This window comes from Rutilus rutilus, assembly GCF_951802725.1.
Source record: "Rutilus rutilus genome assembly, chromosome: 4".
Lineage (NCBI taxonomy): Eukaryota > Metazoa > Chordata > Actinopteri > Cypriniformes > Leuciscidae > Rutilus > Rutilus rutilus.
The window spans coordinates 48,744,951-48,759,159 of record NC_140212.1 but is presented as its reverse complement, the minus strand read 5'-3'; positions in this window follow the sequence as shown (position 1 = coordinate 48,759,159).

Below are 14,209 nucleotides of genomic sequence, written 5' to 3'. Positions count from 1 at the left end.
ACATGTTATTTGTTGTAAAATTGATGTCCATTTATTAATAAATGTGAAATATATAAACCCAGATCATCTGATCATACTGTAAACACTTGATCAATTATTGTAATATGATCAAGTTTACTTTAAATAAACCTCCTGAACAGAACTGAATTTACAGACCTGGTGTTATTGTTAAAATGTCTTATCTTGAAGTATGATTTTGGTCATATTGCCAATCCCACAATGACACATACAGTTTTGCACATGTAGCTCCAGTTGTGCTCACTGTCGTTTAGCAGTCGAAAAAAACTGTAATAGGAACTTTTCTTTCACGCATAGTGGTCACTACAGTGGACAGCTATTTAAAAAGCATTTTCTTGAATTTGCACGGGTTTTTATGGCAAAGTTGCACATCAACCTCTTCAGTGGACCCTGGTGCATCATCCTATACACTGCAACCAAGTTGTAAGCCGTTGTGTTTCAATTTTTTCCCCCTCCAAACCAAGATGGCCAAGGGTCAGTCAGACATGCCAAGTTGCTCCGGAATATCCACCGATTCCTTCTAGGAGACTCTTGTAGGTAAAAAAAAGATTGCAGCATCAAGCAATATCTAATGAGTCATATCACAGTAAAATCTTCCAAGTTTTGATTTTAGATTGGGAGAAAAATCTGATGAACCACCTGTCCACTGTAGTGGACCTCATGCATCAATGGTTATATTTCAGCTACAATTCATAATTATAATGTGAATATTATTTTTGAAAATACTTAATCTGCAGTGACTTTTGACTGTAAATAAATGTATTTGTATTATTAGAATGTAATTTTCATTGACATCGAAAAAAATTATATGATTACATAATGTATGTGACTTGGAATGCATTACTCATTTACGTAATGCATTACTTGTTAGATCAAAAAGTAATCTGATTTCGACAAGACACACACACACAAAAAAAGAGAGATCTACACAGTCTGTGGGTTATCCATTATTCCGTTTAAGTTTATCATTTTATAGTCTCTATATAATTTAGTACTAAGGCCCATGTGGATTGTAACTCTTGGAGTCTTGAATGCTGTTTACTTGTAATTTCTTCAATGGGCAACAAATCTATTATCTGCTCCAGCCATTGACCCATTTGCTTGGTGCTTTCTGTGATTGTGTTGTGTGTGTGTAATATGTGTTAAATTGTGAATAAAAAAAATAAAAAGTAATTGATTTCGTAATGCACATTATTGTAATGCGTTTCTTTGCTGCTGAAAGGTTTGTGTTTTTACGCATTTAAAGTGTTAAAATCAATGCAAACCGTTCAGTCAATTAAATTGTTTTTATACAAGCTATGTACAATAAATGAACCATTCTTTTAAAGAAACATTGCGATGCTTTATTTAACTAGGGTTCTCAAGTCTCACGCATTGGCCGTGAGACACACGCAATTCAACCAGTTCACACGCTCACACGCCACACGCTGAAAAGGCAATGCCAATCAAGTTGTCCTGCAAGCTTTATATATAACGTTGTAGTGCCTTCCAGTAAGTCACTTCGGACGCCTCAGGGGTTTCAATAGATTGTTAGTTTTATTCCAGTATAGCATTTGATTCTCGCGATAAATAAACTCAAACTTGTAAAAACTAAAACATAAATATGGATGACGAACGACGTAATCCATCCAATACTTCCAATGCGATAAACTGTCACTAAACTGATAAATAAACCGACAAGTAAATAAATTGAAAACCATATGCCTGCTGGCGTCCATTCATTTCAAACATCCAATTCCAAAACTTTCCAACCCCCTCATGGATTCCTCCTTTGTCTACCTTTATGCCACTAACTGGCACAGGTGTGCAATTTTAACTCCTTCTGTTCCAAGGCTTTCCAAGGCCGCAAGGTCATGATTCACCAGCAGGGGTCATTAAAGTAACTTCAACATAAATGTCACAAATGGCTCCTACAAACGTTATATACATTAATGGACGAGGCACAGGCAAAGGCTTTTTTGTTGAAAGATCAAGAATGTCTTGATGGATTTCGCGATAATCTTGATCATGTCGATGGATGACTGAAGGTTTCGTATGTGAGTCTCTGCGTTGTGTATTTTTTTTCTTTTTATTTTGTGATAGTTCGTTCAGCGGTGGGTCTAGTTGTCTTCTTGAGGTTGTGGCTTCATATGCAGGTGAGGCGGTCGTTGCATATGTGTCTCGGGACAGCCATCAAGTTGTATCTGCACAGAGTAAGAAAGAAAACAGAAAACAGAGAGCAGTATTTCTTCAAACACTAAGGTTGTAGCAGTTTAAACACTAGGGTTCTAGCAGTATTTGTTTAAACACGGATTTGATCGTTTTCAGAGTCTGCTATTGTTGTTTCATTCTTTCCCTATTTCTTAATTGATTTGACACCTATGGACCAGTGAGGTGGGGATAATCTACAGAGAGGGGAAATGAGGAAATCTTCGCCACAAGGTTTTGCCCCCGATATGGAGCTTATATTATGACAAAATGATTTGAATTTGAATTGTGTAAATTTGAATTATTTGCAAGTGTAATCTAACAAAATTGAATTTTAGGTGGTAGTTTAAATAGTTCTGAATTTGATTTTTTTTTTAAACGAATATTGAACATTTGAAATTGAACAAAGTAAAAAAAAATTATGGCTGAATTTTATAGACATGTATTTTCAAACAGCTAGTTTTTTTTTGTTCTGAATTCTTATACTACAAATGTTCAGTTTAAAAAAATTCAGATTCAAGTTTTCAAGATGAAGAAATTCAGAACTTCAAATTCAGTTTTCTAAAATTCAATGTCAAAAATTCAAACTCAAAAATTCAGATCTAGGTCACAGGTCATCCACAGGGAAGAGTAGATGATCTCAGAAAAGTCGAACAGAGCATTTTGGTCAATTGGGGACTGCGGAAGTTTTCCAGCGCGAACGTGGTGGTGTTTCAAGAGGTTGCCACTCTCTGACTCTGATCATGAATTGCCCGGAGGTAAGTGATTCTTAAACATGAATGATTTTGTGTTTATATGTTAGGTTAGTGTTCTCAGCACGTGAGACATTTGTCTAAGTGGTCTCTGGTGTTTGTTTTAAAGTATATTTTGTGTAAAATTGATTAGAACGCCACCGTGTCTACTAGGCCTAAGTTACACAGACAGGACGCGAGCGGCGCGACGCAACACAGTGCTTGAAGCGACTGTTGCAAAGAGCTGGGACTAGGTCAGAAATAGGATGGGGAATCCGTGTGCTGTTGGGGATTTCACTGGTCGCGTCGCACCGTTCGCGTCCGGTCTAGACTGCGTCGTACATGTAAGCATAAGGTACGAGAGGGTGTGCTGTATCGTGAATACGACGCGAACCGGAGTGCTGGCAACCCCTTCAGACGTGACTTATTCACAAGACAGCACTAGCCTTGAGTACCTTATTGCTTTTCTAAAGCGATTACCACTCAATTAGTCATATTAAAGTAAAAATAAAATGTATTAGTGCAACTTTCATTAAATAAAATCACCAAAAGTCCTGTAATGTTAGATGGCGGCAAAGACAGTCTTTATTACTGAGTCAGTCATCAGTCAGTAGAGAAGACTTTAATATTGAAAGGACAATTGCATTATGTAGGCTTATTGTAAGACATTTAATGGCTAATTCACACGCCGAACTGCAACAAACAGTTGTCACAGACCGTCGTGTTCAAAGACTACCATTATTACCCTGCGCCCTGAACTGATATCTAGCTAAAAGCAGTGGACCGTTAAACCAATAATGAACGAGATAAAAATTATTCTGCTTAAACTGTGTTTACAGGACAGTGAAGTTGTAAGGTCAGCCAGGCACTTGTTGTCATTGCTGACCTCTGGCAGTACAGCTGGTCCCAGTCAGGAAAATGCCAGGTTTTTTGTGTATTTTTTTTTTTTTATTGCGTTAAGGATAGCTTGTGAGAAAATAAAACCCTGTTATATAAATGAATTTGTGCATGCATGGTTATGTTGAAATTACTTAAAAAGTATATGCATTCATTTCATGATTCCGCCTCATAGGCAGCACCCTGTTCAGCAGCACCCTGTTCAGCAGCATCTTGTTCAGCAGCACCTTGTTCAGCAGCACCCTGTTCAGCAGCACCTTGTTCAGCAGCACCTTGTTCAGCAGCACCCTGATCAGCAGCACCTTGTTCAGCAGCACCCTGTTCAGCAGCACCCTGTTCAGCAGCACCCTGTTCAGCAGCATCTTGTTCAGCAGCACCCTGTTCAGCAGCACCCTGATCAGCAGCACCTTGTTCAGCAGCACCCTGTTCAGCAGCACCCTGTTCAGCAGCACCCTGATCAGCAGCACCCTGTTCAGCAGCACCTTGTTCAGCAGCACCCTGATCAGCAGCACCCTGTTCAGCAGCACCCTGATCAGCAGCACCCTGTTCAGCAGCATCTTGTTCAGCAGCACCTTGTTCAGCAGCACCCTGTTCAGCAGCACCTTGTTCAGCAGCACCTTGTTCAGCAGCACCCTGTTCAGCAGCACCCTGTTCAGCAGCACCCTGTTCAGCAGCACCTTGATCAGCAGCACCCTGTTCAGCAGCACCCTGTTCAGCAGCATCTTGTTCAGCAGCACCCTGTTCAGCAGCACCCTGATCAGCAGCGCCTTGTTCAGCAGCACCCTGTTCAGCAGCACCCTGTTCAGCAGCACCTTGATCAGCAGCACCCTGTTCAGCAGCACCCTGTTCAGCAGCATCTTGTTCAGCAGCACCCTGTTCAGCAGCACCCTGTTCAGCAGCATCTTGTTCAGCAGCACCCTGTTCAGCAGCACCCTGATCAGCAGCACCTTGTTCAGCAGCATCTTGTTCAGCAGCATCTTGTTCAGCAGCACCCTGTTCAGCAGCATCTTGTTCAGCAGCACCCTGTTCAGCAGCACCCTGTTCAGCAGCACCCTGTTCAGCAGCACCCTGTTCACCAGCACCCTGTTCAGCAGCACCTTGTTCAGCAGCACCTTGTTCAGCAGAGGGCCACCATCCAAACTGAGATGACCCGGTTTTGCAATTACTTTATTTTTTATTTAATACTTACATAAAGAAACATGCCATTATTTGATGGTAGTTATTTTTTTTTTTTTATTGTACTTTTTTGCCAATAGATCATTTCCTGTTTTTTTTTAATAAAGGACGGGGTAAAAGGCGGATTACTTCAACAACCACTAGCAAACCCGCTAAACTATTGCCTGTCAACATTTATTTGCTGCCTCACCTCTTTGACCGAACGCCTAAAGAGAGTGAGTAACTCATCCACGTGCAAGCTGGGTTGGGCCGAAAAACGGTGCATTTAGAGGAAAATGCCACCTATGAAGAAGTAAGTGTAAAGGATGTCTCTCTTGCATCTTTTAAAATGGTCTTTTGCTAAGTGCAACAGAGATTAAGATTAATTCATTAGTACATCTGTAGTCCGTATACCTTCGGATAATTTGTTTTCTCGTTTTTGTCTTCTAAACGGAAAAACAAAGAAACCGTTCATTTATCACACATTCAACCCTTCTCATGAACATAAACAAATCTTGTCTTTTTATATTTTTATTTTCATCACAATTTGTTCTAATCCTCCAAATGGAAAAATAAATAAAACCAAAATGGATAAACAGCTTGAATATTAGATCTCTACATGGTTTGGAATAAAACGCTCCTTTGTGATGATTGGTCCACCAAAATCAAGCCGTGTTGTCATCAGTTCTTACTAGAGATGCGCGGATGGGCTATTATTTCATCCGCAACCGCATCACAAAACTCATCTTCCGTCCGCCATCCATCCGCACCAACGTTTTTGACCAATTTTCATCCGCCATCCGTTGATCTGTGTATACATATATTTTTCATTTGATTGGTTCAACCGCCCGCCACCCGCCACCCGCCACCCGCCCGAATTTAATTAAAATATAATTTTTCGTCACGTCATCCGCCCAATCCGCGGTTTATCCGCGGAGTCCGCGGCTGTAACCGCCAACCGCGCATCTCTAGTTCTTACTCAGCTCCGCACAACAGAAAGAATAATAGTCATTTGATACAGTTGTACGGATTATTACAGTTTATTGCAAGTTGCAACTACATTTAATCTCTTTCTAATAAATGTCTCGACACAAACCGTACCTGAACAGAGCTTTCTTCTGTGTACAGATACATTTGCATGCTGTGAAATACTAATTTATCTTATTGAATATTCATTTATGTGGCATTGGCTCTCACAACTACCCCTAGCCTACGTATTGTGCACACCGCTGTTTTATTTAGCTGACCAACTCTTGAAATCTGTGTGCTAAAGCTATATGTGATTCACTGGACAGCGCGGAGAGAATTGCATAAGCTACATTGTAGTGAGGCACAAAGCAGAATCGATTCAAGGGTAGACACTTTGAACAATAAAGCCAGAGATGAAGAGTATTTTTATATTTATTGCCATCTAAAAGATTTAAAAACGATTTTTATAAATGTAAGAATTAAATAAGTCAATAAAATTAGTTTGACACTAAAGTCAGTTTTAACCAAAGGCATCGGTGCAAAGCGCTGCATCGGTGGCATAGAAGCAGCATCATTCTGAAGTTGCTTTTAGATGTATTTACACAATTTAATGCTGCTGTGAGAGGTCAGTAAATGCTGTAACACTTTACTGCCATGCTTTTCTCCCCTTGGATGGTAAGAACAAAAGTGGATGTTCAGATGACATTTTCCGGTGAACAGTTGCAGTTCTGGCTCCTCCGTCTCAACATACAACGAGATGTACATTCACATCACACGTTAACACAGTGGTAGAGTTACGCTCACGTGACACTGTAGTTTTTCGCAGTCATGAACGTTTATAATTTGTGTGTGTAAATAAATGCATAACATTGCATTAACATTTCATTTGTTTGCTGTTCTGAGCAAGTACAATCTACAGAAGCTTGCAGCGCGTGAGTACTGTTATCTTATGCGTCTTATTGGGCTTAAACTGTCAAATACACAAATTACATAAACACAGTTGGTTCTGTCTAAAAAAGTAGGCTAGGGGTAGTTGTGACAGCAGATGCAACGTAAATTAATATTTAATATGATAACTAATTTCAATCAGGGCACACAAATGTGTGTGTATGCTGAAGAAAGCTCTGTCTATGGCCTCGTTCACACTGCAGGCAAAAGTGGCCCAAATCTGATTTTTTTGGGGTCAAGTGACCAGGTCAGACTTCTTCAGAGGTAGTGTGAACACTCAAATCTAGCCCAGATCTGATTTTTTCAAATCAGATTTAGACCACATACATATGTGGTCCTGAATCAGACCCAGTGTGAACAACCAAGGCGGATTTGATGCGACTTTTACGTCAATCTACGTCGACATTTGTCACAATTATGCGCCGGCGAAGCCCTAGACACAACAGACACAGACAGTAGCCTAACATTAAAAACTTGACTAGATATTGAGAACAGCGATGGAGCGAGTCAATGGAGGGAGAGTGAGGTGTTAGACCTAATTAGTATATGGGGAGATACTTCGCTGACAGATAATCAAAAGTTGCCCTCGACATCCTAAAGTTTTCAAAAAACAGCGTCTCAGTGAAACTATTCACATCACATTCCCACCACTCCTGACTTCGTCTACGCATCCACACCGACCTCTGTAGTGAATTTGCAGCCATAAACCCGCAAAAGGCAAAAATAGCCAATTTTGCTCTCTCTCTCTTCGTTCTTGTCCTCCTCAGCACCTGCTCATTAATGTTACGGCTTCCATTACACAAACATTTTGAAATAAATGCGAATATGCTTACTTCCTCCATAACCTTCCGAACTTTAGTGCAACCTCGTCCTGCGTCTTATGTCATTGTTATTGTTCTTTTGCGCATGCAGGTTAGTTTGAAACCTCAAACAGTTCACACTGCAATCAGATATAGGTCACATTGTAAAAGGTAATGTGAACAGCCAATCAAAAAATCGGATCTGAGCAAAAAATCTGAATTGAGCATTAAGACTTGCGCTGTGAACGGGGCCTATGCTATATCCCCCGGTACGGTTTGTGTCGAGCCATTCATTAGTCTGGTTGTTTGATGAGAAAGAGATTAAATATAGTTGTAATAATCCGTACAACTGTAGCAGATGACTACTACTTTTCTGTTGCGTGGAACTGAGAACTGATGACGGTACGGCTTGATCTACACTGTACACGAAACCTGCAAAAACAACAAATAAATAAATATATAAATGGATAAATATATAATACATAAATCAACATATTCCTGCAAAAATAAAAGTATAAATAATTAAATGTGCCAGGAGATAAATAAATAAAACCAATGTTGGAAATTAAAGAAAACAAGTTAAAGGAAATTCTAAACTGAAAGGTTTAATTTTTTCCTTCAAGACATTTATTCATTTTTTAATGTATCTCCATATTTATTTTTCCTTGGTGCAACATGCAAATGAAGGGTGTCAATCAAACATCAGAAGGCATTCTATATTCCACCATTGGCTGACAACGTTGAAAATAGTAGTAGCTATGCTATCTGCTGATTATATTCTCTTCAGAGTGGATGCATCTATACACGCTTCAGGTTAGTTAGCAGCTACATTTGATGTGGGTGTAGATCCATTTGTCTGCTAAAAAAGAGCAGTAAAATTATTTCAGTTTTGATATTCACTGCATATTCGCTTAGGCTGCTAAAGGGACCATCTGCAAATTCCAATCACAGTCCAAAAATATAAACGTTCAATCATTCATTCAAATGAATGATATTTGCAAAATTAGTAAATGCCTTGTGGGCAGGCTGACTTGCTGTATATGAGCTTCTGCCACTATCTCGCTTGTACAGTAAACTGTTAATATAACTGTCAGCCAATGGTTTCACAGAGACCAGCTTATGTTTGATTGACACCCTCTCATTTGCATGTGCCAAGGAAAAATAAAAACATGAAAAACTACATTAAAAAAATGAATAAACGGTTAAAAGGAAGAGACAACTTTCAGTTTAGCATTTCCTTTAACATTTTTTCTAATTTCCCCCAACATGTTTTCTTTATTAAATTATTTATCTCCTTGCCCATTTATGTGGATATAGTGGATTTGTGTATTTATTTGCACACTTATTTGAGTGTGCTATACTGACAATAAAGGCTTAATGATAAGGCTACCCTGTTTGGCGGTTTTGTATTTTTAGATATGTGCCCGACTGAAGGAGATGTACCCCAAATTTCAGGAAATAAAGGGGGGTTGGCTTCTCTATAAATCTTCAGGTAATCACCAGGGACAAAACATATAGTATAAACTGACCCTAATCTCAAAAATACAGATAGCATTTTGTATTTTTCTATATTTTTGTACAATGGTCTTTTTTATTTACTTTTATTTTAAGGAGGATGGGTCTCCCGGAAGCTTATGCCGCGTTCCAGGCAACCTGTAACCCGTGTTTTTCCAACTCGTAACTGGGAGTACATCGATCCAGGCAACCTGTAACCCGTGTTTTTCCAACCTTATTCACCTTATTCCGCCCCGCCCACTTTTACTTCTGTCCAGTACTTCCGTTGTAAACCACCTTCCGGTTTAGCGGACCCTCATTCAATTTCGAGGAGAACTGCAGAGAAGTCTCACTGATAAAATGTCACATAAGATAAGCTAATTTGTGCTATGTACGTGTGTACCAACAGCACAGCAATGCACTGTTTCTCGGGGTAATTTTTAAACGACTTTTAGGTGTTTATATGACCCGTCTGCCTGTCTGATCGCAGCCCGGCCGATGTGTAGTGTTTAGCCTACATTAGCCACAAACATCTAATGTTGTAATGGTCTCACTACAGGACACATACACATGCTATACCTTGTTTGAAAGCTATGGTCCTCTAGAATTCAGTCGCTGGATTTATTTTACAGCCATTACTTGTGTTAGAGATCAAACCATAAGAAATTGCAGCTAGCAGTTAGCTAAGCTAGTGTAACCCAGGGAGGGTTATGATTAAGTACATTAACAGCTAGTTACTGATTAAATCGTATTTCTAAGATTTATGATTCAGATAGTATCATAATAGTGTCTGTGTGTTCAGTTGATATATCTATGTACTGCCCCTTTAAGAGTTACGCTAAACTATAAAGTTTGATTGGGATGTACATGCTAAAACGTGTCTTTGCCCAGCATGTTTGTTCATTTATTGGTGATTGGTTAATTTTACGCTTAGTCCCGCTTCTGTGAAGAGGAGTGAACTTCTGATTGGAGAAGGGGAGGAAGAGGGAGATTTGGCGATCGCGAGAGAAAGAGTTCCGTGAGTGGTGAGATGAAGATAAGAAAAGAGTGAATTTAACGACTGAATTAGTGTGTTAAACTTATATCCAGTGTTGTGAAGACTTTTGTTTGTTTTGCTTGTGTTTTTATACTTGAGTTTAAACTTTAAAGTAAGGTTATTTTTCCGAGTCTGCTTCCCAGAGCAGCACGAAGCTTCGTTCAGTATTGAGACTGAGACTGAGAAACCAGACGGCTAACTGGAGTTTGACCGCAAATAGTCATCTGAGTTTAGTTCATTTCGAAGATGGACGAGACTGATTTTGTGCTGAATTAGAGCTCCGGGATCCGGACCAGGCCGCACTCTTATCCCCGCTGACATAGTGGAGAGAACCGCACCGCCCTTCTGCCGACTGCTGGGGGAGACTACCGGACGATCAGCCGCTTCTAAGGAGGAACATCGCGGAATTCATCGGTGTTCATCTGCGTTCATCTGAGTTCAGGTGATCTGTTGATTTATTTTGGCTCATTCGAGTGAAGCGGCCATTTGCTGTTTTCAAGGCCACAACGCTCCCTAGCAACGTTTCAGGCCTGCAACGGGGTGGGTTGTTTTGACTGTGTGTGTGTGTGGGCCCACGTTTTTATATTGACTGTTATTCTGTTATTTTTGTGTTTTATTCGGTTGGTTGTGGTTTTATATACCAACTAAGTGTGGTGTGGGGATACTGATTTTCCTCATCTCATTCATACAGTGTCTACTGATATTTTTATTGGTGATTTAATATATTTACGGTGTACTGCATTCATTTTGGGGTATTATATGTCGTTTTCTATACTGGAAAGCACTTAACGGGTATTAAGAGTTATTTATCAAAAGTAATATACATTTCTGACTTTTGATAATCCATTCCATTCTTTATAAATACATTATTCATTTATTTTATAATTTTTTTCCCCTGTTGTTTTAATAAATCTTATTGTTAATCTCTTTAAACTTACCTTTTGGGTGGATTGAGGTTTTTTCCTATTGAGTTTTAACATCCACTCGGTGTAAGAATACTATTAAAAGAGTATAAATATATTTAATCTGGGTTACAGTAGCCAACTAGGGTAATAGGAGAGACATTAATATAAAGTCGAGAGACATTGTTAGAACCTGGGTGCTCCGCCCTATTAAAGGTTAAGGGTAGGGGGCGCTACACTAACGTTACCCTCTTGTTCATCTAGTTGAGGCTCTACTTTCTTTCTACACCAGTTCGTGGCTATTTTTTTCTCATCTGTTGGCTATACACTGCAAATGTATCTGGTGATTAAGCAAACAAACTGTGGTGTAATAATGTTTCAAACTTTACATGTAGTAGTGTTTGTGCACATCTTCATAACTAAGTAATAGCTATTAGAAAGACACAGCTATTAAATAATTTGATTGTGGCATTGTTTCAAAAGCTTCAAGTGAAATGTACTTTAGTACGTTGCAGCAGTTGTTAATAACCATAGGCCAACGCATTTGGCTATAATATTATAGTCTATCTACTTATATCAAGACAGATAACAGATTGGACCAGGGCAAACAAAGCGCTAAGTAGCTAAACCAGGAAGTGAGATTACGCGGATGGCGCCACCCAGTGCTACTTCCGGGAATAAGGTGGATACCTGTGAAAGTGCACTGGAATGGCAATCAAACCCGTGACTTCCCACCCGTGAACTCGTACTAGATCGATGTACTCCCAGTTACGAGTTGGAAAAACACGGGTTACAGGTTGCCTGGAACACGGCATTACTCTTATTCCACCGGATGAAAGTGGGTACAATGCCAAGAATCTGAAGACGGCAACAAATGGATTTAAAGGAGTTCTTTACATTGCTCCACTACAAATAGAACTTGACACCACTGCTCTGCCACCTGAATCTGAATCTTTTAATGAAATGCCAAAAGAGAAATGCCAGAGATGTGGAGTCAGTTATCCACTACTGATTCTGACTACACACATAAATACCTGTGTGACCAGTGATGATGCTGAACAGACAAATGATGATGCTGACCAGACCAGTGATGATGCTGACCAGACCAGTGATGAAGCTGAACAAACCAAACAAGTAATGTATATTAAAAATAGTTATTTTAATTTAATAAATAATATGCAAGTTTAGTAGGGTATCAAATAAATATATACATGTGTGTGTTTTCTAGAGATGCTTTTTTTACTTAATATAATATAATATTTGTATACCTAAAATAATTGTCAAGTGCCCTCACTTTTGTGAGGTTTAACCCTGCAGTTTACCCCACTTGAAAGGGTGTGCTTGCCTCTGAAGGTTTGGACTGGATTTTACTCAATGACCAGGAATCAATTCTTTCTTTTCTTTCTTTTATTTGAAAGTTGTCGTGGTCAAAAGCAGGTAAAAAACCTTAAACACAAACACAAGTGGGTCAAGAAAAATACAATAAGCCCAAGTAACCATAATAAAGCATCATAACACAGGATCAAATACTTAACTTTAAACATTAAAAATTAGTCTTGACAATAAGTAAAAAGGAAACCCCATATCTTAAGCATCCAAATAAATTAAAGACACATTGAAGACAATTTGAAGCACTACTCAAATGATTTTAACCTTAAACTCTATCAGCTTTAACCTCCTATAAATACACAATCCCACACTTTCAACTTTTCCCCTTTTAAAATCTTTACAATACATTACTTTTAACTATACTTTTAAACACTTCATGATGTTAAATGTATAACATTTTAGCTTACAATTCAAGCACATGATTTTCCCTCTTTTTTAAATACACACATTTTTCCCCAAGTATGACTATATGATTCACTTAAATGTTAAAATCCACCACACTGCACACGAATGCTCACCGACTCCTTCCTTGTTCAAACAAGCTTTAGTCCTGCAGTATCATTTCCAGGCCCAGTTTCTCCACACATCTTCCCAGTCTGCTTACCATGCTGTGAGTGAATTCCCCTAATCACCAGATTCTTCCCACCTGGTGGCTAACTAGCTGTCTGCAGCTGGGAGCCACACCCAGTACCAAAGCACCTAGGCTGAAGGGGTGTGGTCTGCAGCTCAGCTCAACACCTCCCACTCGATCTTCCCACGGAAACCGCTGGAAAGATCGCACACAGTGACCCAGTAGTCAGAGATTCCCTCCTGTGCTCCCTGCCTGCTCCTCCACTGGCAGTAGGACCACCAACCGTCGGACGTCCCGGTGAAGAATTGCGGACTGAAGGTCCCTCCGAATGCTGGAGACGCGATGCTTGGATGCAGGATACTTGGATGCTGATGTTGCAGGCCTCACCTCCGGAATACAGGAGCTTGCCACAACTCTAATTTTCACATCCCGTACAATGTTTCTGGAGTCAGGGTTGACACTGATGACTCTTCCAAGCTTAAAGTGGCCCCTCAATGCATTCTGATCGCAGAGCCAAACAATATCTCCAATTGCGACATTCCTCTGTACAGTGTGCCACTTACTTCTCACAAAAAGATTAGGACCAGCAAGTTGGCTCCAGGACCTCCAGAATTTGTTCACCTGGTGCTGCATTTCCTGGAGTCTTTTATAGGGATAGCTTGTGAAATCAAATGTTTTCCAGTCACCACTTGATGATGCTCGTCCAAGCAGGAGTGTATTGGGCGTGATGTACTGCACTGTATCTTCAAGGCTCTGCACCCTGGCATCAATGGGCCGCTCATTTGCCAGATTAGCGGCGAGCTGAAGCGTCGTCTGAAGCTCGCTGAAACGGAGCCCTGACTCTCTTCCCAGACTCTGGAACGCCTTCTTCACAATCCGAACAGCTGCTTCAGCAGAGCCATTCCGATGAGGTGAATCAGCTGGCATAATTTCCCAGTGCCAGTCAGTTCCATTTTGAGCTGAAGTATCCTCCACAGCAGACCTATCCAGGCTTTCCAGGAACTGATACAACTCCTTCAGAACAGACTTGGCACCAACAAAATTTGTCCCTGGATCAGACCATATCTTCTTAGGGTGGCCTCTAATTGCTGTGAACCTCTGATAAGCCATCA